This window comes from Quercus robur, chromosome 3 (assembly GCF_932294415.1).
Source record: "Quercus robur chromosome 3, dhQueRobu3.1, whole genome shotgun sequence".
Lineage (NCBI taxonomy): Eukaryota > Viridiplantae > Streptophyta > Magnoliopsida > Fagales > Fagaceae > Quercus > Quercus robur.
The window spans coordinates 15994256-16020880 of record NC_065536.1 but is presented as its reverse complement, the minus strand read 5'-3'; the positions used below and the strand labels follow the sequence as shown (position 1 = coordinate 16020880).

Below are 26625 nucleotides of genomic sequence, written 5' to 3'. Positions count from 1 at the left end.
AAACCAAGTACTCAAAAAAGTTTTGGACAGAACCAAGGCCTTGCATGGTCCTCGGACTCAAGCCTATGGGGAAACCAAGTACTCAAAAAAAGTTTTGGACAGAACCAAGGCCTTGCATGGTCCTCGGACTCAAGCCTATGGGTTTTGGACAGAACTAAGGACTTGCATGGTCCTCGGACTCAAGCCTATGGGGAAACCAAGTACTGAGAAAAATATAAGTTTTGGACAGAACCTAGGACTTGCATGGTCCTCGGACTCAAGCCTATGGGGAAACCAAGTACACAAAAGAAAAAACATAAGTTTTGGACAGAACCTAGGACTTGCATGGTCCTCGGACTCAAGCCTATGGGGAAACCAACTACTCGGATGGGGAAGGTTCTCGGCTCAAATACTGTAAAAGGTTAAGGCCAGCGTGTTAAGAAGATGGCGAAATGACCCAATGTTCATTAGCTTAAGGAAACTGTTCATTTGGCGGGTGACATGTCCTCGGATAGTTACTTCCTATACCGTATCGAGCACTTAGTCCTCATCTCGGCTAATTTTAAGGTGAGCTTCGTCCCTCACTGGTCGGCATTGCTATGTCGAATAATTTTATTAAAGTTATGATGACATCTTTTTATTAGCAAATATTTTAGCCTTAAGTTGTCATTGATTCAAATGCTATATTATTGTGCCGAGCAGCGCTTGTAAACTTGTAAAAACATAAAAACAGAATATGCGAAGTAAAGTAACAGCAACTTTTATTAATATGAAAAATTATTACAAAGTACAAAAAGGGGCTTAAACAAGCCTATACAAAAAGTGAATTGCCGAAGCAACAATAACCTCCGCAATACAGATAAGTAAACAGTCAGATGTCTTTCAAACTTGTCTTCAAAGTCTCTCCAATCTCTGCCTCAGTATTGCTCATGTTGGGAGAAGAACCTTTTTTAGAAAAAGATGAAGGAGAAGGAAGAAGAATTTGAAGGACAAGGAAGAAGAATTTGAAGGAGAAGGAAGAGGAGGATGGAGGAGATGAATGAGGAAGATGGAGGAGATGAGTAGGAAAGAGGAGAAGAAGAGGGAAAAGGTGAGAAGGAGGAAAGAGAGGCTAAAAGAGGCGCCAGTGAAAGAAGAGAGGAAGAAGCGGGGACGCTTAGTCCCTGCCCCAGTCCTGACTCCTAACACACTGACGCTATGTTAGATATGCTCATGAGAGAGCGGGTGGTGGTGATAATGGATGGCTTTGACTCAGTCACACCGAAAGTGAGATGTGACGAGTCCCTGCTTCGGATTTTGGCTAAAAGGAAGGGGAGACAAATCTTGAGTCTCCGCCATCCTTACCCTGACCGAGCCATCTCGAGCTTTATTAAGACATGGTGTTTTTGGGAATGGGATGGTTTATTCATGGCTGACAACTGTGCTGAACGTATTATCGGGTAAGGTATAACCAGAGAGAAGAAGTGGACTCTGGGAGGAATCTGAGGGACTCAGGTATGAGAAAATCAGCTTTTGTCTTCTCTCTTTATATAGGGGACGAAGAGGAGAGTACTTAATGTGTGCAGATCTCCAAGGAGATCTGCAAACATGAATACGCCCGTTTCATTCCCCCATGCCATCAAAACCGTTGAATTTGGGAGGTCTCGTAAAAGAAAGATATTAAGGGCATGCTTCGGATAACCAAACGGCATAAAGGCGTCGTGCGCAAATTGAGGGAAACGTCTTGTAGACCGGCACATTCCCTGGGGAGGTGAAGAGCCGCTAGCGTCGGTCAAGGGCTGAAATAAATGAGCCATAATAAAGGCTCAGTATTACCAAAACCCACCTTTCCAACCAAGATGTTGGACAACAGGGTTTTGAGGGGCTATTGTGGGGCCCAATAATTTATGGGCCCGGCCCGCCTTGCTCATGGGGAGTCCACAGGCCCAAGCCGAAGAAGGCCATGGCCCAAGCTCAAAATAAGAAGCACAAAATGGCCCGGAGATACAGCCGAGGACAGCTTAGTCCTCGGCAGACCCAAAGTCTCATTGATGAAAGTGGTATACGAGCAAACTTTAAGGATCAGAAAATATCTCAGGGAAGTTGTCCTTAATACCCTTCACTGATAAGACTCTACACCTGACAGAACCTGATTCTTAGGCTTTATTAACCATCCCCAACAATTCCGGGATTAGATTGACGGGACAAATATCAGTCCTGGAAAAGTTGACCCTACACGTGGACGAGGGACAACGAACGTAGGCTAGTATAAAAGAGAAGATAAACTAATCAGAAAGGGATCCCCATCTCACTTCCTGGGAAAAACTCCAGGGATGAGAATGTCCGGACAATATATGTACACCACCATGAAAAACCCACCGCCGGGTAACCGGAGAAAGACATTAGTGCTCCTCGGACATGATCCGAGGAGTCCAATCCCTCAAGTTACAAAGCTGTAGGGCTTAGATATCCAGGCTGAAGCCTTTTCTTATCTGAGTTTCACTAAAGTCCGGTTCGGACCAACGCCCTGTGATCAAACGCTAGCCTTTCAAGCCCACTCTCTACAAATCTTATTGTGAGGGATCCTTCACGTGCGAACCCAACGTCATTGTTGGGCCGTTTGAGAATCGTGTCCCTACAGGTACATAATTGGTTTCACTGTAGACTAATTACTAATATTATATATATATATATATAATTACTAATATTATATATATATATATACATATATATAAAAGAAGACATAAAAAATGAAAATAAAAATATTATAAATGGAATAATTTCCAAGTTAAATATAAATGTGCAATTTTTTTGAGAATAAATAAATGTGCAATTAAACCAAATATTGAAATTAATAGAATATTATTGTAGGGACACGATTATTTAATGGCCCAAGAATGACGTTGGGCTCACACATGAAAGATCCCTAACAATATGAGTTGTAGAGAATGGGCTTAAAAGGCTTGCCTTTGATCACGGGGCGATGGTCTGGTCCTGATTTTAGAGGAGTTCATGTAGAAAAAGGGTTGGGTTTGAACATTCAAGCCCTACAGCGTCGTATCCTGAGGGGTTAGACTCCTCGGACTTAGTCCGAGGAGCATCAGGATCTTCCCCTTTTTCCTCCCCCCCTCTTTCTCTTGGCTTTCGTTTCCTTTTATACTCGTATTCCTTCCTCTTTTTAGGGTCCACGTGTAAGCTTTACCTTCGGGGCAGAGGACTTGTCCTATCCGCCCATACCTCAAGTGGTTGCGAGTAGACGTAAAGGTGGAATAGCTCGGTCAAGAATAGGGGCTTGTCAGGCACAGAGTTCCCTACTACAGTATGAGCAGTCTTTTCACTTATCCTATCCGTGCATTAAACTCCTCCTTAACAACTGGTCTCTTCAGATCAAGCCCTGGGCCTTGATATAGGATGGGCCTGGGCCATGAATTTTCTGGCCCACAATTATGATTCAAAAAATATTTAAATATATATTTTAATGTTTTTATACATAAAAAAATTGACTTCATGTTTAAAAGAAAAATATTTAAAAGCTATATATAAGAGTCATCTAATTGACTGATACTTCTAAAGATGTATAATTGGAGTACCTATATATTTTCCATTTTCTAATATGTCTAATTGGACCAATCGACCAAGCACCAAAGATATCAATTATTGGGGCTTGTCTATGCTAGGCGGGAAAGAAATAGTCGGTACTCAGTAGGACTTTAGGAGAAAATACATGCTCTTTCTGTAACATGCATATACCACTTCAGACTTTAGAGAGGGAGAGAGAGAAGAGAAAATAGTCAAATACGGACCTTAAAAGGACATGCATACATGTCCAAAAAAATTAAAAGAACATGAATACAAGATCTTCACGTTTCTAATTTATTTCCTTCAAAACCCAAAATTTTAATTTATTTTACAAATAACAATTATTTGCAAAATGACTACCACTCATGAGTCTTTTTTTTTTTTTTTTCTCAGTTCAAAAAACCAAAAAAAGTCAATAAACACAATTTTTGTGCAAAGACTTTTACCATAATATTTAGATGTGTTCGACTATAAGTGGTAGCATATGTAAAAGTAATAGACAATTATTCACAGTTTAAGTGTCTACCACGTTAAAATTGTAACAAAAGCGTGTGACAAAAAAGCTAGGGTCCTAGAGAATTTTTTTTTTTTTTTTTTTTTTCCATCAACCAAACACTATTAATTTTTTTCTCTGCCACAAAACCCATAAAAGGCATAAAATAATTTTTTTTAAACCCTTCTTGCTACGGTGAACTGCCAAAACTATAGCGAACGGCTAGTCTTGGCGGTTACTTTAGCAAGTTGCCAAAAATTTTGGCTCTAGCACCATTGATGTTGGGCTCTTTTTGGTGTTGAAGGTGACTATTTCAACCCCACCAATACTGATACTCTAACACGACAAAATTGTAATCAAAAGATGGCAAAGATACTATGGTCCTAATAATAACTTAGTCAAAAAAGGGTACAAATTTTGTTAGTGACGTTCGCCAATTGTATTGATCTTTTACACATTAATGGGATCATTGGCATAAATGTAGTGAACTATTGAGATTTGAGGGTGGGACCATGGCATATGGGTTTGTGGCCTATGGGGTGAACGACTTATGTGTGATGTGTACGCGTCGTCATGTCCACCCTGCTCTTTCTTTCACTCAACCTGTGGTGTGTTCTGCTGGAATCTGGATCATCTCCCCACTCTCTCAATTTCTTTCTTTTCATGATTTGAATTTTATTCTTTCCATTTAAAATTTTTAAATAATATGGTCGTCGGTATAATTTTGGATAAAGAAATGGCTTTTGGTATCACTGTCGTGAAAAGAAAATCTATATCGGAGAAACTTATTGGCCAAGAACCATGTTGGCCAATACAAAAGAGATAAAAAAAAAAAAGATGGACAACCAGTCCCACACGTCTGGTGCTCTCTCTCTCTCCCCAGAACTGTGTAGACTCGCATGAGGTAATTCAAGAATGAAGCCAAATTACAGGAAATAGATGTTCCAGAACTAAATCAGTGCTGTCCTTCTCATATTTTACTGTCGTTTTATAGTTACCTTTTAACTTATAACATAACTCTGTTCTTGCCCATGACTGTTATTCACATTTAATGTTCCACTTCCACATTTAGTTTGTTTCCATACTTGTTTCTCATGTTGGGTAGGAAGTTAAGAACTGAAGCAATACGTGAGCTGGAGCTTATTTAGTACATTTTGCTTTCTGGGTTTGCTTTAAATATTTAGATAGCTTCATATAAAAAGCCATTTTTTTTTTTCAGTTTAGTATAGTCTGTGCTAAACATAATTGATGTGAGTGACTCAGTTAGAGTGGTTTATGGAACCTTCTAACTGAAAAAATTGTAGTTTATTTAAGCTGTACTCGAGTGTGTCCTTGGAAAAGAGTCTTGAAAAAGAGTCTGCCATTGCATTTAGAGGGCATGGCATCAGTTATAGGTTTCCGGGTATTGCCCTTTTTTGTGTCGAATTCTGAGAATAAGTATAAGAGTAGGGTGCAAGTGAGGAGTTTAGGTGATGCTGATGCTAAATTGTTATCCTCAGACTCAGTTGTGGTGAATGGAACTTCTATAGGTAGGGAGAGAGGGAAAGGTGGGACTTCAATTGATCAAGGAAATGGGCATTTAAGGTCTAAAGTTGAGGAGAAGAGGAGAGGAAAGGATGAAGCTTTGGAAACTTTGAAGCCTTTGTGGAATGATGGATATGGGACTGAGACTGTCAGAGATTTCTTTGATATGGCCAAAGACATTGTTAAGCATGATGGCGGGCCCCCACGATGGTTTTGCCCCGTTTCTTGTGGACGCCCTTTGAAGGATTCTCCAATTCTTCTCTTTTTGCCAGGTAATGGATGCCTGACCATGGTTGATCAACTCAAAGATGATTTTTGAATTTGCTTTGTGCTTTGTGCTTTGTGCTTTGTTTTTACGAGATATGTCTTGATGCTAGATTTCAGTGGATATGTTTCTTGGTTTTCTTTAAGTGATTTTGTTCTTTGATGTTTAATGTGTTTTTTGGTGGGTTAAAACTTTAGGCATATTGTTGTCAGTGTTGTTTTTTTTTTTAATATTTAAAATTGCTGGATGTTGAAACTTTGTTGGTATGAATGTATGCAGGGATGGATGGTACTGGTTTAGGACTTGTTCTGCACCATAAAGCTCTTGGGAAGTAAGTCATATTACCCTTGTGTCTATGATGAATGTGATTGCTTCTATTTTTTAATTGGATTATCACCTCTTAAGTTAAACATCTCAATGGTAATAACTTTAAAATTAAATTCATTATTTTTTATCAAAAAAGAAAAAAATGAGAAAGAAAAGAAGCATCTCAAAGGTGAGAATAGAAGTTAGTTTAAACTTTTTCTGCCAGGAATATAAAATAGATGCCCATAGCCTATCAAACCTAGGAAATATATAGGTCTTTTTATGAGATGGCCCTTCTCTATTTGGGAAAAAACTAAATTGATTTTCTTGCATATCAGTTCTTTTCTGGCAATGAATTCACTTTTGGAAGGCTTGGCATTTAAGTCAGCCTAAGAATAACAAGAACTGATTCACTCTCTGTGCATTGTTTTCAGTGACTTTTGTGGAAACTTGCTTCTTCTCCTTGCTAGGATAATATTAAGTTACTGGACTTCATGCTTTTGCATTCTTTTATTTATTTATTTTTAGTTGTTAGCAACAATTTTTAATTCCTTCACTGCAGGGCTTTTGAGGTCTGGTGCCTTCATATCCCTGTTCACGATCGTACACCATTTGAAGGTCTTAATCTTTAAATACTAATCTGTGTGTGTATAAAAATTTTGTTAAGGTTTTCATGAAGTTCAATTGCATTGTTGATTCATTGAAATGATAGATTGTCTGTACTTATCAAAAAAGAAAAGAAATGATAGATTATGTCTGTACTTCTTGTAGCTATTTGACTATCATATGTAATTATAACTAATTTGAAATGCAAATATGATTTATTACATTGTAAAATCTGTTTTGAACAGAAACCTAAGACACCATTATTCATTTATTGCTTGCACCCTTTATTCCAAACTGTCCATTTTATATGTTTATATACTTTTTTCCCCTGTTATTCCTTACATGAATAATTGGGTCTCTAACAATTACTTATAATTGAGTCGATTATGCTGACAATAGATTAATTTGTTGGTACATTTTGAGCAAAAGTTGTAAGGTCATATGAGTTAGCAATAGTTAAACAGATTTTGACTGTTGATATAAATCCTAGTCCCAAAAGGTCGAAGTAGGCTATAGATCCTCAACAAGATTGATTGGGGTCAGGCTCATGCTTGAATTAGTGAAGTTAAAAGTCCTTAAGGGCTGTACATGCCCTCTTCAATTTAAAAGCGTAAAGGGTGTTTGTGGGTAATGGGGTATGATATTAGATTGTTGGTTGGTCAGGTACTTCTTTGCTTGCCTATGGGCTCCCTAGTGCGAAACCAAAATAGGTTGGCATCTTCCAAGTGAATTTAAATTAATGAAATTTAATCATATTTATGTTACTTTAGTTATAAAATTCATTTCATTAATTGTTGAGATCAATTTTTAACAGAATCTTAGAAATTTCCTTTGCAGTGATCAGATATTTTTATGTCTTAACAAATTTGTTATGTACATGCTTCTCACACATGTAGGTGGGTTTGTATTATCCCTTAAGACACAAGATATGATATTTATAGTTTGGTAAATTTTGTTGTATGAAGGGCTGGTAAAACTTGTAGAAGAAACTGTCAGGTTCGAACATGCTTTATCTCCACATAAGCCAATTTATTTGGTTGGGGATTCCTTTGGAGGATGCCTAGCACTTGCTGTTGCTTCTCGTAATCCTGCCATTGACCTAGTTCTGATATTATCAAATCCAGGTTAGATTCCTGATATGCAGTTCATTTTTTTCTTATAAATATAATCTTGGTATGTTTCTGTTTGATGATCAATGGTTGATCATCTGAGAAATCCTGATCTTTTGGTATTTCGTTTTAGCAACATCATTTGGCAGGTCTCAGCTGCAACCATTGTTTCCTATCTTGGAGGCTATGCCTGATGGACTCCATAGCGCAGTTCCCTATCTTCTTAGCTCTATCATGGGTACCTAATCTGTCCCCTTCCAAGTCCACTTGTGGAATTCTTCAACGTGTGAAAAAATTGGATACATTATTGCTAATTTAACGAATTCACTGTGCCTTTAGTCTTAGGAATACCTCATGCCAAGTAATCAGCTACTATGGTGTATGAAATATGAATTCAGTTGCTGTGATATTTGGTGCTGCTGCTCTTAGGTGCTTGATTTGATATCAATTCTTTTTTAATATTGTCGCTAGCATGTTCATAAAAATTTGCTCATCTTAGTTTATTTCTGTATTCTTACCCTGAGTGAAACCTTGAATCTTGTCTGTTGGTCAACTTAAAAACGATTTATTTGAATGAAGTGCTTTTAGATGCATATTTTATAACAATAAGTTTTGTACTGCTCCTATCTATACTCACAGTTGAACAAACCCTGGGAACAACTTGAGTCTATTTGGTTGAACTGCTTTTTAATCCTTACTGACCTAATTTATTTAATCACATTTTTGTTAATAAATTTTATTTATTGAATTTTGCTTTAATAGATTTGCATTATTATTTTCCGTTTAAATTTAGATGTGTTTTTATCCTGTGTCACTTTTTGCAGTCACAAATTCCTCTATTTCTGATATATAATTTTCTATTTGACATCAGGTGATCCAGTGAAGATGGCTGCAGTCAATATTGAAAGCAGTTTTCCTCCTGGGCAAAGATTTGAAAGGCTGTCTCACAGCCTCACTGGGCTGTTACCATATCTTTCTGTATGGAATGCTTGCCAATTGGGTTTCCCCTTTTTTATTTTGTGTTTTTATAGATTAATTTCTCTCCTTCTGCTTCAATTTCCATTATTTTCAACTAGTTTGCTTTTTTGCCTTTTGTTTTGTATTTTTGGCATAGTTTAGTTGTACTCTCTTTAGTTTCCATTTACGGAAGTTTCTGTAATTATTAGCTGCCTGGCCACAAAAATCTTTTATCTACTGTGCTTTATCTTTCTTGTAGCTTAGTTATATATCATTAGAAGATATTCCCTCTGTCCCATTTTGTATGTCCAGTTTAGAAAGTCCTAACTTTCTAAGAGAACATCATTTAATATTTTGTATCTCACACAAAAATAAATAAGTTTCAAAATTTCAGTTGTAAACTTTTCAGAATTCAAATTTAAATAATATAAAGAACAGGGTTATATTGGGGAGTCAGTAATTAATGACGGAGAATTATTTTGGGACAGCGAAAATGGAATACTTGACATACACAATGAGAAAAAGTAGTCTCATAAAAATATAATAAATAATAAAGAAAGAAAGAAAGAAAGAAAGAAAAGAGAAAAAAACCTCTTTTTGCTGCACATTCAGCAAATCTGCTTTATTGGGGTACCAAGCCTATTGAGTCCTACAGTTGAAGAGTTTGATGAGATACATTTATTCAATGTGTCTCACTTGCATTACCAAAACATGCCAAGTTTTGATCACCTATATTATGGGTTCAAGGTTGCTGGTAAAAACACTAGCTTATGCGTACAGAAGGATTGCTGGTTGGGATGTGTTTTATTTTGTCTAGTCTAAGTTAATACCTTAGTTCATTTGCATTACAATGTGTATTTTTTTTTTTTTTTAAATTACTTATTGAAGCAGCCAAATTAATATTTGTGGTGTCAGGACTATAGTAAGATGTCAATATGAATTTTGCATCACTCCATTTTGTTGTCAGGGTTTTGATGATATTATACCAAAGGATACTCTTCTTTGGAAGCTGAAGCTGCTTAAATCAGCTGCTGCTTTTGCCAATTCCCGTCTCCATGCTGTTAAAGCCGAAGTTCTTGTCTTGGCTAGGTTTTTCTTCTCTCTAGATTTTACTTGCTGAGATACTGAATTTACTTTTAAAGTGGTAAATCTTAATTGATTGTAAAGATTGATGAAGTATTTGCGTTTCAGTGGCAAGGATAACATGCTTCCTAGTAGAGATGAAGCCGAACGAGTTAAGAACTCATTACAAGATTGTGTTGTTCGTCACTTCAAGGACAATGGGCATACCCTTTTATTGGTAAGTGAGAATATGTACATCTATCATATAATCTCATAATTAGCTCTCATCATCACTTCCACGTTAGTAAAGCTGTTGATGACACCTTGATTTTCATGAACATTGACTTCCTTAGATTGGTACTCTCAGTCATATTGACCAACTATTTACGTTCGTTGCATTGGTTTAAAATCACCTAATCCAACCAAGTTGAATCCCAAGTCTACTAACATCCTTTTCCATTTGTTCTGGCTTCAGTTTGTCCAATGGAACATTGGTTGACTACTTTTTTCATTTGATATGTATGGTGCCAACACTGAATTGCTTCAAAATTTCTTTTTCTATTTTTGGATAATTCAATAGTTTCAATGGAGGAGAGGGGATGGACGTCTCCTTTGGAAACACTAGGAGGTGCCAATTGAGCTACAAGGCTCTTGGCACTTCTAAATTTCTTGTAAATGGTTCAATCTACTTGGAGCCTAGGACCATGTTTAGATGTATTTTAAAATTTCTTTAAATTTATGATTACATATCAACTTTGAGTTATCTCAAAATATTTAACTTATTAAAGTTTCAATGGGCTTCTATTCCATGATAATTGTATTCTACTTGAAATCTTGCATACTAAGGACCCAATTCAGAGGAAAAACTGGAAATTTTAAAGATTAAGCAGACATTTAACATTGAGGATCAGGCAAACAAAAAGACATACCATGTATAAACTGTTGCTATTTGGTTTAAAGAGAAGATGGTAGTGATACTAGTTTCTCCTATGCTTAGGATGAATGAAATGGTCATGTACTTTATGTTGGAGAACCATCAGTCCAAAACCTTAAGCTATCAGGAAGTTAGCCAATTTTTTTTTTTTTTTAATAAGTAAAAATTGACTGAAAGAAAAAAAGAAAAAAGAGGTGCCTCCAAGTACGCGGGTTGTGTACTAAAGCTGCATCATAATACAACAATCAAGAAAATCCAGCAAAGTAGACAAAGAATGGCCAATTAAAGTAGCCATCCAATCATATAGAGTGCATAAAAAATCATATTTATATCCACTGTAGATCGTTCAAGACCTTCAACTGTCCGGTTATTCTATTCCTTGAAAATAATCCACATGATGCACAGAGGGATTGCCTTCCAAATTTCACATTATGGTGCCTAGAAAAATGCCCCTTCCAACAGGCCTTTTGATCAACTACCCTTTTAGGCATAAGCCGCATAACGGACTGCATATCAAGCACACGCTAAAGCTTCATGCCCTCTTTTAATTGTGTATGAACTGTAAATTAACTACTTGTTTGCTTCATTGTGATAAACAACTTTATGATTCAATTGGTCTTGGCCTTTTATGCTTAGTCTTGGGCTAGTCATGCTTGTTGGCTGTGTTCTGTACCTTTAGGAATGTTCATACAAATTGTTAGAGATATTAAGGCCCAACTCGATCTTGGTCAATAGGGTCAAGTCTGTTATAGAACTCTAGTCCATGTTCATTGTATTTTATCCTACTTGAAGTGCAAGCAAAATAATCTTAAGCCTACTAGTGGTGCAAGTATTGTAACCTTGGGTTAGTTTAGGATTTAACCTAAGATAAACATCTCTCAATGGATTCACTGTAAAAGACATAGAACATGATAGTAAATATGTAGTCATCAAGAGCTTTCCACTGTAGATGTTGGCCTTTAATTCTCAACCATGTCAATTCTCAATGTTTTCTCTCTCTAACTTCTTTATTTTCTCATTCATATTTTCTTATACACTTTATCACTTTGTCAAAGCTATGTCTTGCCTTCTCTAGCATGGTTTAGAGTTACGTATTATCTTTTCTAATATGATTTTTAATTGTCAAATCCAGAATTCTTCTCTTAACACTGCTACCAGCCACTCTGCAGGGCTCATCCTAATCTATTTCCTTCTTATTAAGTGTCCTTAACCTTCTTAGCCGAGTATCACAGACCACCAATTGTCTCCTTATTCACCTCTTTCTAATCATGCATCTTTATCATCTTCAGATTGTGTTACTTGGACTATGCCTATGATCAGTAACCTTTATTGGCTTTCTTTTTGTTCATGCTTCCTCAACCATGTTGGCTAAGTATCATAAAACATGTTGATTGGTAGCCTCCTTTACAGACTTTCTTTTTGTTAATGGGTCTTTATCATTTTCAAACTGCGTTACTTGGTCTAAGCTCCTGTTTGGAAGCCTTTATTGACTTTATTTCTGGTCACACATCTCTATCATCTTCATGTATAGCTTTTCAGATCACACCTCTCATCAGTAGCTTCCATAGGTATGATCTGCACCGTGCTTATCATTCAATACTCAATCATCGTGCACATCTGGCCCTTGTTCTAGCTTGTTATATACGCTTCATTGAATTTCAATTCCGCTTGATCCGCTCCACATCTAGTTCATTCCCAATTTCCTTCAAGATTTATCTTTCTTTCCAAACTCAAGCTGTCTTCAAGCATTTTCAGGGGAAGTTAGAAATATTATGGTACGATCTAATCTTGGTAAAGGCTCGTCTGTTATATAACTCTATTTTAGATTCATTGCATTTAATTATCTTGGAGTGCAAGTAAAGTAATCCTAAGTCTAATTGTAGTGCAATTATTGTAACTTCCTGGGTTACTTCAAGATTTATCCTAATATAATTATCCTTCAATGGGTTTATTGTGAAATAAACAGAGCTTAATAATAAAGATATAACCATTAAGGAATTTTTGTTGTGGATGTCAGCTACTAAGGCCTAACCACATTAATTCCCTACATTCTCTCTCTTTTGCTTTCTTTCTCTTCTTTATTTTTGTTTTTATATTTTCCTATGCACTTTATCATGAGGGAAAAGCTATGTTTTACCTTTTCTAACTTGGTATCAAAGTTATGTTTCTCACTCTATTCTGCTATTTTATTGTGGGAAAACAAATTGACTGCACTGTTTTCTGACATGGTGCAGGAAGATGGAATTGGTTTGATGACAGTTATTAAGGGTACTAGCAAATTTCGTCGTTCAAGGAGGCATTCTTATGCCTCAGATTTTCTTCCTCCTAGTATGACATAACTCAACTATTTCTGTGATCAAATAATCGGGTAAGTCATTGGAGCACGCAGGCACACTGACACAGACAAACACACCGCACACATACACACACACTCGCACACACACACATATCTCATCCCCCTAGCTCTCCTTATTATGATGCTTTTGGGCATGCAAATTAATTGAGATCCTGTTCAGGGGTTGCTATACAAGTACATTACACCATTATATTTGTAGAACTTTAATATGATATCAATTAGTGACATTTAATATCATGCTGAGGTGCAGCTAGGTGGACAATGAGGTCATTGTCTCAAGATTTGTCTACATCATTTTAACCTAGTGATACTTTCTTTTTTCATTTAGTGTCACCTTTTTTCTTCAATACTTCAGTTGAAGTTTTATTTTGTACTTATGTCTTCAAAGTGTAAAAAGTTGATATCCTGGTTTCATTGGCCTCTTGGCTAAGTGCTATGGGTTGATTATTGATAGACAAAGCCATGTTATAGCTTGAGGGGGCCATTGCTCCCCCAAGATTTTCTAAATGCTTTAAATTTTCCTTTACATTTGAGGATAAAGTTTAATTATGTATATAAGTGGCTCCCCCAAAAATGCAGTTACTTTTCTTATCTTATATTATATATATAGATACACACAATTCTGTCCCTAATTAGCCCTCCCACCCAATAGCTAAACGCCTAGTTCCACTGCTGAAACTGGAGACTTACAGTTGGAGGCTGAAAGGTTGGACGTCCTCTGAGCATTAATTTCACTGGTTGGGTGGCATCAGCAGGTGGAATCTTTTAGATTTGGACTCTTTTATTTTAGGGTTTAGGGTTGAGGGAGAGAGAGAGAGAGATACATTCGTGCAGAAAACATGATATGTTCTCATAAACTCATTTATTAAGTTTTGATAATTCTTACCAAACGAAACAAATTTTGATTACTCTTTTCTCTCTCTCTTTTCAAAGAACCCATTCCATGTCAGGATTATTTTATCCTTTTTATTTTTATTTTCACTTATGATGTCCTAAGTTGTTTCTATGTAGAGCTCTTTTAAAACTTTATAGATTTATCCTTGTCTTCTAAGTGTTTTCTAAAACAAATTATTCCATAATCAACTAGTTCATGTTGGTCTAATTGCAAGTATAAACTTCTTATGTATCACTAATGTATGTAACTGTAGATCTTTTAGTTTTAGAGATACCAAAAAATGCATGTTGAGGAGCATAACAAAATTTGTGAATATGTGTAGGTGTTAAAGGTTAGGACAATACTGTAAACACACATCTCATGTTCTTGGTTAATAAAATTGAATGATAAAGCATGTCTGCTATAAGCCTATAACTAATGCAGTCATGGGGCCCTCACCCACCCCCTCATGTAACCCCGAAACTTTTGTGTCAATCTTTTTGATCATGCATCAGAAATACCCACAATCTTAAGTCCAACATATGATCGAAAACAAATTTTTCTCCCATTCTCTTACTCATCCCTCCTCTTTTTGCTTTACGTGGAATGTAACTCCTATAGTCCTATTCCACTAATTTTCACTTTAATTCTAATGTTGCAGGGCAAAAATGGCATGTCTGAGATTTGACAAACATTTATTGTGTTTATCCCATTGTTCATCTTTGTTTTGACAAAAAGAGTTTAAAGTACACAAATAATTAAATTCCATTTATGCTTATTGGTTTTATTATTTTTTGGATGTGATGACATGATCTCACACATTGAGAGTAGTCGATCTTAACAGACCAAAGAAATCCCCAGTCGTAATTTGCCAGTGAATCCATAATTTCTGAACCAACTTGTTGATAAACAAGTATGGATTTTAAGAACCTTGGTCTAAAGTCCTGATTGGGCAGCCTGCAGCTTGCTTCTCGTATTCCTATTCTTAGGCCTTTGGTTGCTCTCCAGCCTGTTTAAGTTGTATCCTTCTGATATCTATCACCATGTGAAGTTGAAGCTTGATATTATAATTGCATTGATGGTAGGTTGCTTCACTTGGATTCTGGTTCAATACCGTTCTCAACTTTGGAAGATGGAAAGATAGTGAAGGGTCTTGCCAGGGTTCCAAATGAAGGTCCTGTGATATTAGTTGGTTATCACATGTTGATGGGAGTTGAACTCTCTTCACTTGCTGAAGGATTCTTAAGGGAGAAGAACATTATAGTTCGTGGCTTAGCACATCCCATGTTGTTTTCGAGGACAGCCGAGAGTTCATCTTCTGATTTTTCTTTAAGTGATTGGATGAGGGTGTTTGGGCGCAGTGCCTGTTACCCCAAGCAATCGTTTCAAATTGCTTTCAACAAAATCACATGTGCTTCTTTATCCTGGTGGTTCACGTGAGGCTCTGCATTACAAGGTCTGTCAAAGTTCCTTGTGTTTAGTTTCACCTATTTTACAACTATAGGAATAGAACCATTGATTCTGTGACTGTCAATTTTTTTGCTCCTAAATCTGCTATATTATTATTTACTTCCAAATTTTGTATTTTGTCTTGCCTGTACAGGTGAAATAATATAAAGTTGTCTCCAACAACTAATACACTTATAATATTGGTTGTGTCTATGTCAGTCCAATATTGAAGATCTTTTTGGTGTTTCTATGTGAAACTGCTGCAAATCAACTACAGCAATCAAAGGGTTACTGTGGAGTTAGTCACGTACTTGAATTCGTGCAAAAGAGTTAGTCACGTACTAGGATCCGTGCTTCGAGAGAAGTCTCTACAAGATCAAGTCCAATTGAGGATTGGTGTAAAGGTTTAACTGTAGGTTGGTATTTTAGGATAGTCCAGGGTAGTGGTAAGATTTCTTATACTTGTAACTGCTTGTTCTTGATTAGTGAATTCTTAGGAGTGGTGACCTGAAATTCACCTGGTGGAATTTTCGCATTGCGAGAGGTTTTCCTTATTCGTCAACAAATCACCGTGTCATTTAATTTCCGTTGCACATTAGTTTATTTGGTGATTTGTTAGTGCTTCTATGATTTGCATGTAATTTGACCTAATTAATCAACTTTGGTATTTGAATTTATTAACCGAGGTCAATCTATAACCCAACAATATAAACTAGATTTTATAACCCGCAATAGTGCTGGAAACTTTTTATTTTCTTTTGTTGGTAAGAATTTGGCTATATTTATCTGACTTTCATTGTAATTAATTTTTATGGACAAGTTTAATAGTAAAACATGGTTCATTTCTTTTTTAATTTTTTTTTGGTAAACAATTGCTTAGCTTCATCTTAATGCATTCAATCATATATACACCTTTGGCAGGCTTGGTAAGCCTATTTACTGCCAAACATATAGTAGTTTTGATCAATTAGCCAACTGATTAGTTAGGTTTTTCACATTCTAGGTCTTATGCTGACATATTTATTATTAGAGAAATAACATTGACCTATAAGAAAGTTTGAATTAATATTTGTTAACCTGTTTGATAAGTAAAGATATTTTATTGATGAAAAAACCTGAGTACACAGGGAGTGTATGATGGGAACATGAAATTCAACTTTGCAAGGTACACAAATCAATCATATCTAACAATGAACACAGTGAAAAAAACCCCAATGTTAACATCCAATCAAACAAAGATTTAAAGAAATTCAGCTTAAGATCAATGCTAAATATAAAATATGTAAAAATAAATAGTAAAGAATAAATTAATTGCCATATCCCTACCTTACCGTACCCTAGTTTTATTTTGAAATGACATGTCACCATGTCTTTTGTCATCTCGTGTTGGTATTCATGTTTCATAGGTTTGGAAGTCCTTTGCGTATTAATCTCAATGGTTGGGTGGCTCCGGCAAGTGAAATCTTTTAGCTTTGAGCTTTTTATTATGAGTCCTAGGGAGTGAGTTACATTCATATAGAAAACATGATATTTTTCCATATGCTCAGCTATTAAGTTTGGATAATTCTTACTAAAAGAAAATGATTTTGATGACTCTTTCCCCTCTCTTTCCAAAGAACCCTTTTCACATTTAAGATTATTCTATCCTCTTTCTTATATTTATTTTCATTTTTGATGTCCAGAGTTGTTTCTATGAAGAGATTTTTTGAAACTATATGGTATAATATTAATCCTTGTCTTCTAAGCTTAGTCTAAAAAGAATTATTGCATAATCAACTAGTTAATGTTGGTCTAATTGCAAATATAAACTTCAGAGGCATCACTAAAATATGAAATTGAAGATATTTTAGTTTTAGAGATACCAGAAAATGCAAGTTGAAAAGCACAATAAAATCTGTGAATATGTGTAGGTGGTAGAGGCTGGGATGATACTGTAAATACACTCTCATGTTCATGTTTAGTTCAATTATAATGAATGATATAGCATGTGTGGTAATGCAGTCATGGGGTCATGGGGCCCTCGCCTACCCTCTCTAGCAACCCCTAAAACTGTTGGCTTCATTTTATGATCATGCATCAGAAATAGGCCCACAATATTAACCCAAACATATGATTGAGGAAGAAAAAACATTTGTTCCCTTCCTGCAATCCATAAAAAATATGCTGTGTACATCTCCCATTCTCCTTTCTTATCATCACTTTTCTTTCTGCTTTACATGAAATCTAACTCTTATTCCACTATTTTTCACTTAAACTCTACATTGCAGAGCCAAAGTAGCATGTCCAAGACTTGACATCAATTTATTTTGCTTATCTAATCTTTTCATCATCACCATCATGCTCATCTTTTATTTTGATAAAAAGCTTTTAGTTTTTGTTAATAGTGTACACAAATGATCAAATTCCATTTATGCTGATTAGTTCTATTATTGCATGTATATATGATGACATGACCTCACACACTGAGAGTAGACAATTTACAGACTGAAGGAATCACCTATAGTTATTTTCCTGTAGTTTCATAATTTGAACCAACTTTTTGATAAACTTAGTTTTGAATTCTAAGAACCTTGGTCTAAAACCCTGATTGGGCAGACTGTGAACTGCAAGCAACTAGTCCTACTTGTCTTTGGGCTTTGGTTGCCCTGCAGCCTGTTTAAGTTGATTCTATCAGATATCTGTGGCCATGCTAAATTGAAGATTGATATTAAAATTGCATTAATGGTAGGTTGTTTCGCGTTGGTACTGATCCGATACTGTTCTCAACTTTGGAAGATGGAAAGATAATGAAAGGTCTTGCAGGCGTTCCAAGTGAAGGTCCTGTGTTATTAGTTGGTAATCACATGTTTATGGGACTGGAACTCCCTTCACTTGCTGAAGGATTCTTAAGGGAGAAGAACATTATGATTCGTGGCTTAGCGCATCCCATGTTGTTTTCGAGGATGTTTGAGAGTTCATCTTCTGAATTTTCTATAACTGATTGGGTGAAAGTGTTTGGTGCAGTTCCTGTTACTGGAAGCAATTTTTTCAAATTGCTTTCGACAAAATCACATGTGCTTCTTTATCCTGGTGGGTTACGTGAGGCTCTGCATTACAAGGTCTGTCAAGTTCCTTGTATTTCATTTCACCTGCTTTACTGCAACTAAAGAACAATACATTTTGTAACTGTCAACTATTGTACTCATAAATCTGCTTTATCATTTACTTTCCAAATTTTTATTTTGTCTTGCTTGTACGAGTGAAAGAATATAAGTCTCCAACAGCTCTTACTGGTTGTGACTGTCTGTTCATTTATTTCTGAATGTTATAAGCAAGGCAGATTGCTGGGACATTCAATCCATTTGTTAGTTTATAATTGGAAGTAATCACCTAATGTACACTCTGTTGTTGCCATGGTTCACTAAAGTTATATGCAAGGTAGATTATCTGTTACACTAATATGTCCTTCAACCTTTGTTTGTGTGAGTAGTCTGTCATTGAGAGAGGATTTAAATGTTATTAGAGGACCTTGTTGCCCTAAATCTTTGTTTTTGTTTAGCAAGGGCTATATCTATATATTTTTATCTATATATATATATATGTGTATATATATATGTCTAAACTTTATTCCAACAGTTATGGTTCTTTTATATTGCTAGGGAGAAGAATACAAGTTATTTTGGCCCGACCAGCAGGAATTTGTGAGAATGGCAGCACGGTTTGGGGCCACAATTGTACCATTTGGAGTTGTGGGAGAAGATGATGTAGGAGAAGTAAGCTTCTACTTTTGCGCATCTAACTAGTCCTATGCTTTTAGTATAAGAGCCTCTTTCTGATGGTGAAATATTAATATGTTTTGCATCTTATGTTTATATCATCGTTTTTTCTCTTTTTTCCTTTTTTATGTTTTCAAAATTTATACTCTAGAGATGAATGTTTTTAAATGCTACTTTTATGGTTTATTTGAGTTTTTGTGAAGGTTGGGAGTTTGAATTCCAGAGTATAGGAATGAGCTTGGTTATGGTTAACTAAAGGGATTAAGATGGTACTCACTACAGAACAGAAAGTTAATTATACATGTAGTGAAAGAAAGATCAGTGAGGTCCATAATCATGGACTAGCTTGAACAGTAATCAAATACAAGTTAATAAAACCTGGAATTTTGGGTTAACTACGAAAATACACTGTAGTACTTCTACTGTGATGGTTGGAAAGTAATGAATTTTTTTTAATAATTCCCAAATGCACAATTTAATATATATATATATACATACATATTTTACAAAATTGATTTTGAAAAACACCCTCATATTGTTTTTCTCTTTTATTGAGCTTGATATTGCAATTAACATCCTACTTGCTTTGGGTTTGTGCTTTTATGTTTATCAACCATGGCAGATGCTTCTTGATTACAACGATCTAATTAAGATCCCAGTGGTTAATGATTTAATCAGAGAAGCTATGAGCCATAATACGTTGAAAGTGAGGTAATTACTCTCTGAGTAATATATAATTTTATTGCAATTGTACTCTTGTAAAATTTCAAAAACTAGAGATGCTAGCCACTTTTCAATTATAGGATTCAATTTCTAATGATGGAATATGTTTGGATTTTTAGGGATGAGACAAAGGGAGAGGTTGCCAACCCAAACCTCTTTTTTCCATTGATGGTACCCAAGATACCTGGCCGCTTCTATTATTTGTTCGGGAAGCCCATAAAAACAAAGGGAAGGGAAGATATTCTGAAGGACAAGGAAGTTGCAAATCAATTGTACTTGCAGATAAAAGCTGAGGTCGAACGCAATATGGCATTCTTGATTGAGAAGCGGGAGGAGGATCCTTACAGGAGTATTGTTGATAGAACATTGTATAAAGCAATGTATGCTCCAACTGAAGTTCCAGTATTTGAGACCTAAAAAATGGTTTTGAGAGGTATATTGTTGTCTTAAATTCATTCAATTATTGCTTTTTTTCTCATGGAAAAAGGATAAGGTACAATGTCATTTTTGTTACAATAAAGGCTATAGCTATAGACCAAATTCTAAGTTGCAGTCAGTGTCTGATGAATAACACTATAATATCAACCTTTGAGACACCTCTATGCACAATTGCACACCACTTGAGAGGACATATTCCAGGGTGCATATGTTTCTGTTCAGTTGAACACTGTCTATATTTTCTCTACAAAAAAAGAAAAAAAAAAGACTGTTTATACAGTGTACACCACTTTTTTTTCTTAACACAAAATCAACCAAACTCTAGTCTGATCTCAAAAGGTATCTATAATCATATTTAATTAAAGCAGTTATCTTGCGAAATTCATTCTTTACTCCAGGAACAGAATGTATAGCTTTAAAGTTTGATACGTGGTTGTTCTGGTTTTCCTTCTGTCTAAAATTAAATTTAGTCAATTTTGGTCCAGAGTGGAGATTATGTCTAATAAATCAAATCAGAACACCATGTCTAGTTGTTTACAATTTTGATATGAAAGCTGAGGTTTATTGAATGAGTTAACTAATGGTTGCACTTACTTCTTTCCTAGAAAATTAAATTTGAACCTATGAATCATATTCAAGTGAAGAACAAGCAACACCATATATCCCATTGATCAAGTCATCCCTAACGGAATGAGGGTTCTGCATGATTTTACTAGAAGTCTCCCCATCAAGTCTTCAGCTCCTTCTCCATCTTCTAGCTTCTATGGCAGAGAAAGTTCTTCCTCAGACAGTGGATCAAGTTGAAGCAATGGCTGCTGTCAGAGCTCTTACTTCTGCTCAAGAGATTGGCATGTAACACCCCATAATTTTATTACTAATTTATTTCATATACATAAATTAAAGAGGAGGCTCACAATTAAGTGGATTTAATTGATTTGGGTCTAAAATATCTAAATAAGATAATTATTATGAAACAAGAGGCCCAAGTGAGATAGCGTACATATATGAGCCTTGATAAGCTTAAAAACTCTAGCAATTTATATCTTTAGCTATACATATCTATACTATTAATAACATGATAACATGATTCCGGTTGGGTTTTCATTATTTTGCGTACTAAAATATTTTCATACAAATTCCTAAACTCTCCAAAATACCCCAATCTTTTAGTTAAATAATTTTAAATTTAAAAACATAAACCAGTTAAAAGAGTAATTTATTATTCTTAAAAAAGTTCATATGTTTTAGGCTTTCAAACCTTTATCAATTCTCATGTAGAGAAAGATCCTAAAAATTAGGATATTATTTTTATCTCACTTTTAAACATTATTTCACTAAATTCAAAATACAAAGAGCCTAAGTCTAGTATATAAATAAGAGGTTTCTCCTCTTTTAGCGGCATCACACGATTGATTTTATTTTTCTTTCTCTGAGGCCATGCATTGGAATTTTAGGTATGGTTTTGTTTCTGCCGTAATTTTTGAAAGTTGGAATTATTCAAGGTCTAGTATTTGTTCCCACGCTTTTAGGAAGACATGGGTCTATACATGAATTATTTTGGTACCTTATAGAGAGGAGAGATGCTACGTCTACAACATTTTTACAACATTTATAGAGAAATAGGCATTGGCTTAATCAATCTAATTTTGTCATTGTGTTAATGGAAAAAGGTGTCATATGATTGTTATTATATTAGACCGGACAAAGTGCATGTAGCCATATGTCATGGAATGGTCCTTCGTAGGCTATTGGGTTTGATCAATTATGAATATACTATGTGGCTTCTAAAGAATAGTAGTAGGCTATATGATGGCTAGACATGTAATGACATGCTAGAGTTCTATAGATTTGCAGTACAATCACGCCGATTAATAGATAGCGAAAATATGCAAAATAGAACAATTGGATCAAAGCTAAAAGTGAATTGGACAATTTAGTAAATAAATGGAAAATTTTGGAAACATCAGCGTTGTGTAGAATTACACTGTTTAAGTATGAAAATAGATTTTTAAGTGTGAAATTTGTGTAAATTGATGGACCTATATTTATTTTGTGGAACTGAAAATTTTATTATTATTATTATTATTATTTTGAGGGTATTAAATATTGTATTGGATAACTATTTTTTAGGATGTTTTATTTTTGGTGAGATTAGAGCTTTGACAATTTGTGATGAGATTTTAGATTTGCGAGTTGCATTTGTCCAATATTTTTATGGATTATCTAAATTGAATAGATTTTTATTGTTTGTGGTTTTAGGGCATTACGTGGCACTTCCTCTATCATCTTAGAGGGAGCTTCGGAGGTCATCATCAAAGTTTTGAAAAGAGAAGATGAATGCTTTGCCACCTTTGGCGACCCAATCTATTAAGCTAAACTCCTCTTAGAAGCCTTTAGTTTGATAAGTTTCTCTCATGTTAAAAGACTAGGTAATTCTATAATTCATAACCTTGCTAGATATGCTAATCATATCACATGTCTATCAGTGTGGATGAAAGATATTCTATCCCAACCTAATCATTAGTCATAATCGATTATGGCTAAGCTTTTTCCTTAAAAAAAAATGGTTAAGAAAGAAAATGGATAATGTGAAGAAACACGAAGATCAATTTATTTTAATTAGTTTGTTTAATTTTAGAAGGAAGTTGTATTTTTTACTATTAGTCCATTGGATTATATTTTAGGTCTTATTAGTTAAATAGAATTTTATTTTATTTCCTAGTGTTAAGGGTATTTTCATTATTTAATAATTGAACTTCCTAAGTCAAATAGAATTGGGGTTATGCATAGTAGTCTATATGTATATCCGAAGGGGAAAAATGTAAATCATTATTGTATACATCATAGAGGTTTGGAGGGACAAATTCCATCCAAGCAAGAAGAGGGTCAAAAGATCTAGCTCTTCTAGCAAGTCCATGAGCAACATTTTTTTCTTGTCTTTAAACATGGTAGAAAAGAACTTCTGGTAGCAAAGAGTTAACTAGCTTGATGTCTTGAATGATGTGGCCAAAACTAGCAAAATGCATATTCCTTATGTTAATAGCTTCAATGATAGTCTTCGAATCTCCTTCAATTAGTACTTTCTCAAAACCCAGTTCTTGTGCAAACCAAATAGCTCACCACTTTGCTAACACTTCCACCATCTCTATCGAGGTTGGTTGTGGAATTTGCTGTGATAAAACAACCATAACTAATCTGTTATCATTTCATATTATAACATCAAGTCCAGTAGTGTTTTCACCTTCAAAAACTGCATCATCGAAGTTAACCTTATATGGTTATACTTGCTAGAAGGGGGAGGATGCCAACAAACTGAGTGAGCCGTGGAAGGGATCTTCGCATGGACTAAGAGAAGTTCCTGAAATTCTTGGAAGGTTTTCTAGGGCCATTGAATTGATCTTCTTTTTGGGGAACAATTCCTCACCTACCTGAGACTTGTTACTTCTCATTCATATCATGGAGATAGTCATAGCAAAGAGATCAAAATTAGATTTGTCATGGAGGGCCAGATGAAAAACATGCAAGAAACTTGAACGCACTATTGTATTCCAACGGAGATATTCTATTATTTTGCATGATTAATTAAATTTTGAATTTTCTCAAATGGTCTAGTACTAATTTTAGTCAATCCTATGGTTCTGTTTGTTTGGGAAGAGGGAAAAGTTGAAGGATGGAAAATGTTAGGAAGAATTTTTTTTTTCCTTCATGTGTTTTTGGTGAGAGGGATGGAAAAGTGAAATGATAAAGATTACTTTTATGTCTTTATTGTAGTTTGAAATAATGGGATAATAAGGGTAATGATGTCTTTTTAAATCTAAACACATTTTCCTCCCAATTTGGAGGAATAAGTTTTGGTGGCCCCGGGTGAAAAATACCTAAACTCACCCATTTCCAACTGGATCCCAAATTTCCACCCAACCAAAAGAAAGAAAACTCCAATTTTCCTTCTATTGTTTTCCATTCCCCCCTTTTTTCACCCAATCAAAAAGGACCTTAATAAGTGTTGATTTGTAAGTTTTGATTTCTAGATGCTCAGTATGATTTCAAGCAAGTCTAGGTGCTATTTCTTTAAGTCCTATTTTCTTCAATTTTAATATTGCATACACTAAGGTTTTGTTCTGCATCAATGGAGAAGAAAAATTATGTGCGGCAAATCGTATTATTTTTTCAAAGTATTCACAAGATGGATTAATGAAAGAGGGGCAAAGTTTCTTACTTGGTATAAAAAGAGTTATGGTTATATATATATTTTTTAAAGTCCAACTTTAAAATATGTTTACGTTGCAGATAGTGGCAGAGGCAAAATTTTTTTTAAGCCAAGTTAAATATATTAATAAATTTCAAATTCAAAGAATAATTATTAATTATATATATGTTAATTATACATAAAGTAAGTGTGTATGTAACATGATTTAATATATGCTATTTTGTTATATATAAAAGCATTTACATTAAGTTATATTAATTTTTACATTGGTTAAAATATTTTCTTTTTCCTTCCAGTAGATTTGCAAACTGTGAATTATTTTCTAAATCATATTGGGATTTTTGGTACATAATTGGTTTCACCGTAGACTAATTACTAATATTTTATATATATAAAAGAAGACAAAAAATGAAAATGAAAATATTGTAAATGGGATAATTTCCAAGTTAAATATAAATGTGCAATTTTTTTTGAGAATAAATAAATGTGCAATTAAACCAAATATTGAAATTAATAGAATATTATGATTCAAAAAAAATATTTAAATATAGATTTTAATGTTTTTATACATAAAAAATATTGACTTCATGTTTAAAAGAAAAATATTTAAAAGCTATATATAAGAGTCATCTAATTGACTGATACTTCTAAAGATGTATAATTGGAGTACCTATATATTTTCCATTTTCTAATATGTCTAATTGGACCAATCGGCCAAGGACCAAAGATATCAATTATTGGGGCTTGTCTATGCTAGGTGGGAAAGCAATAGTCGGTACTCGGTAGGACTTTAGGAGAAAATACATGCTCTTTTTTTTTTTTTTTTTTTTTTTTTTTTTTTTTTTTTTTTTTTTTTTTTTTTTTTTTTTTTTTTTTTTTTTTTTTTTTTTTTTGGTTGCCTGCCACGGTATCCGGGGCTTCGCCCCGACTAATCCGTTGGTCGACCCGGGTCGCACACCTGGCTTTGGTGGGTGAGTCTCCCAACAGGGCATTCTGCATACACAAGGTCTCGAACCCGAGACCTTGCTTAAGCGACACAAGCTGCTTACCACTTGAGCCAACCCATGTTGGTAAATACATGCTCTTTTTGTAACATGCATGGACCACCTCAAACTTTAGAAAGGGAGAGAGAGAAGAGAAAATAGTCAAATACGGACCTTAGAAGGACATGCATACATGTCCAAAAAAAATTAAAAGAACATGAATATAGGATCTTCACGTTTCTAATTTATTTCCTTCAAAACCCAAAATTTTAATTTATTTTACAAATAACAATTATTTGCTAAATGACTACTACTCATGAGGGTTTTTTTTTTTTTTTTTTTCTCAGTTCAAAAAACCAAAAAAAGTCAATAAACACAAATTTTTTGCAACGACTTTTGCCATAATTTTGATGTGTTTGACTATAAGTGGTAGTATATGTAAAAGTAATAGACAACTACTCATAGTTTAAGTGTCTAACACGTTAGAATTGTAACAAAAGTGTGTGACAAAAAAGCTATGGTCCCAGAGCATCCACATCGGTGAAATTAAAAATTTTAGCATTTAACACTTCAAAAAACTATTTTATTTATTTTAACACAATTTCACAACACACCCTGCATCAATTCTTTTTTTTTTTATTTTTTTTTTTATCTTTTTTCTTTTCATCAGCCAAACACTATTAATTTTTTTCTCACTTCCTTTTTCTTTTTCTCTGCCACAAAACCCAACAAAAGGCATAAAATAAATTTTTTTTTATCCCTTCTTGCTACAGTGAACTGCCAAGAATATAGTGAACTACAAGTCTTGATAGTTCACTATAGCAAGTTGCCAAAAAATTTGGATTTGGCACCATTGATGTTGGGCCCTTTTTGGCGTTTGAGGTGACTATTTTAACACCACCAATACTAATGCCCTAACACACGACAAAATTATCATAAAAAAGATGGCAAAAATACTATGGTCTAATAATAACTTAGTCAACAAAGGGTACAAATTTTGTTAGTCCTATCATTTGAGGGTAAATCGGTGATAGTGACGTTCACCGA

General features: G+C 34.7%; 1 pseudogene; it reads left to right on the top strand.

Annotated features, from left to right (window-relative positions):
* The first annotated feature begins 4943 nt into the window (after nt 1–4943).
* On the top strand, nt 4944–21365 carry LOC126717275 (phytyl ester synthase 1, chloroplastic-like; annotated as a pseudogene).
* Nucleotides 21366–26625: the final 5260 nt, after the last annotated feature.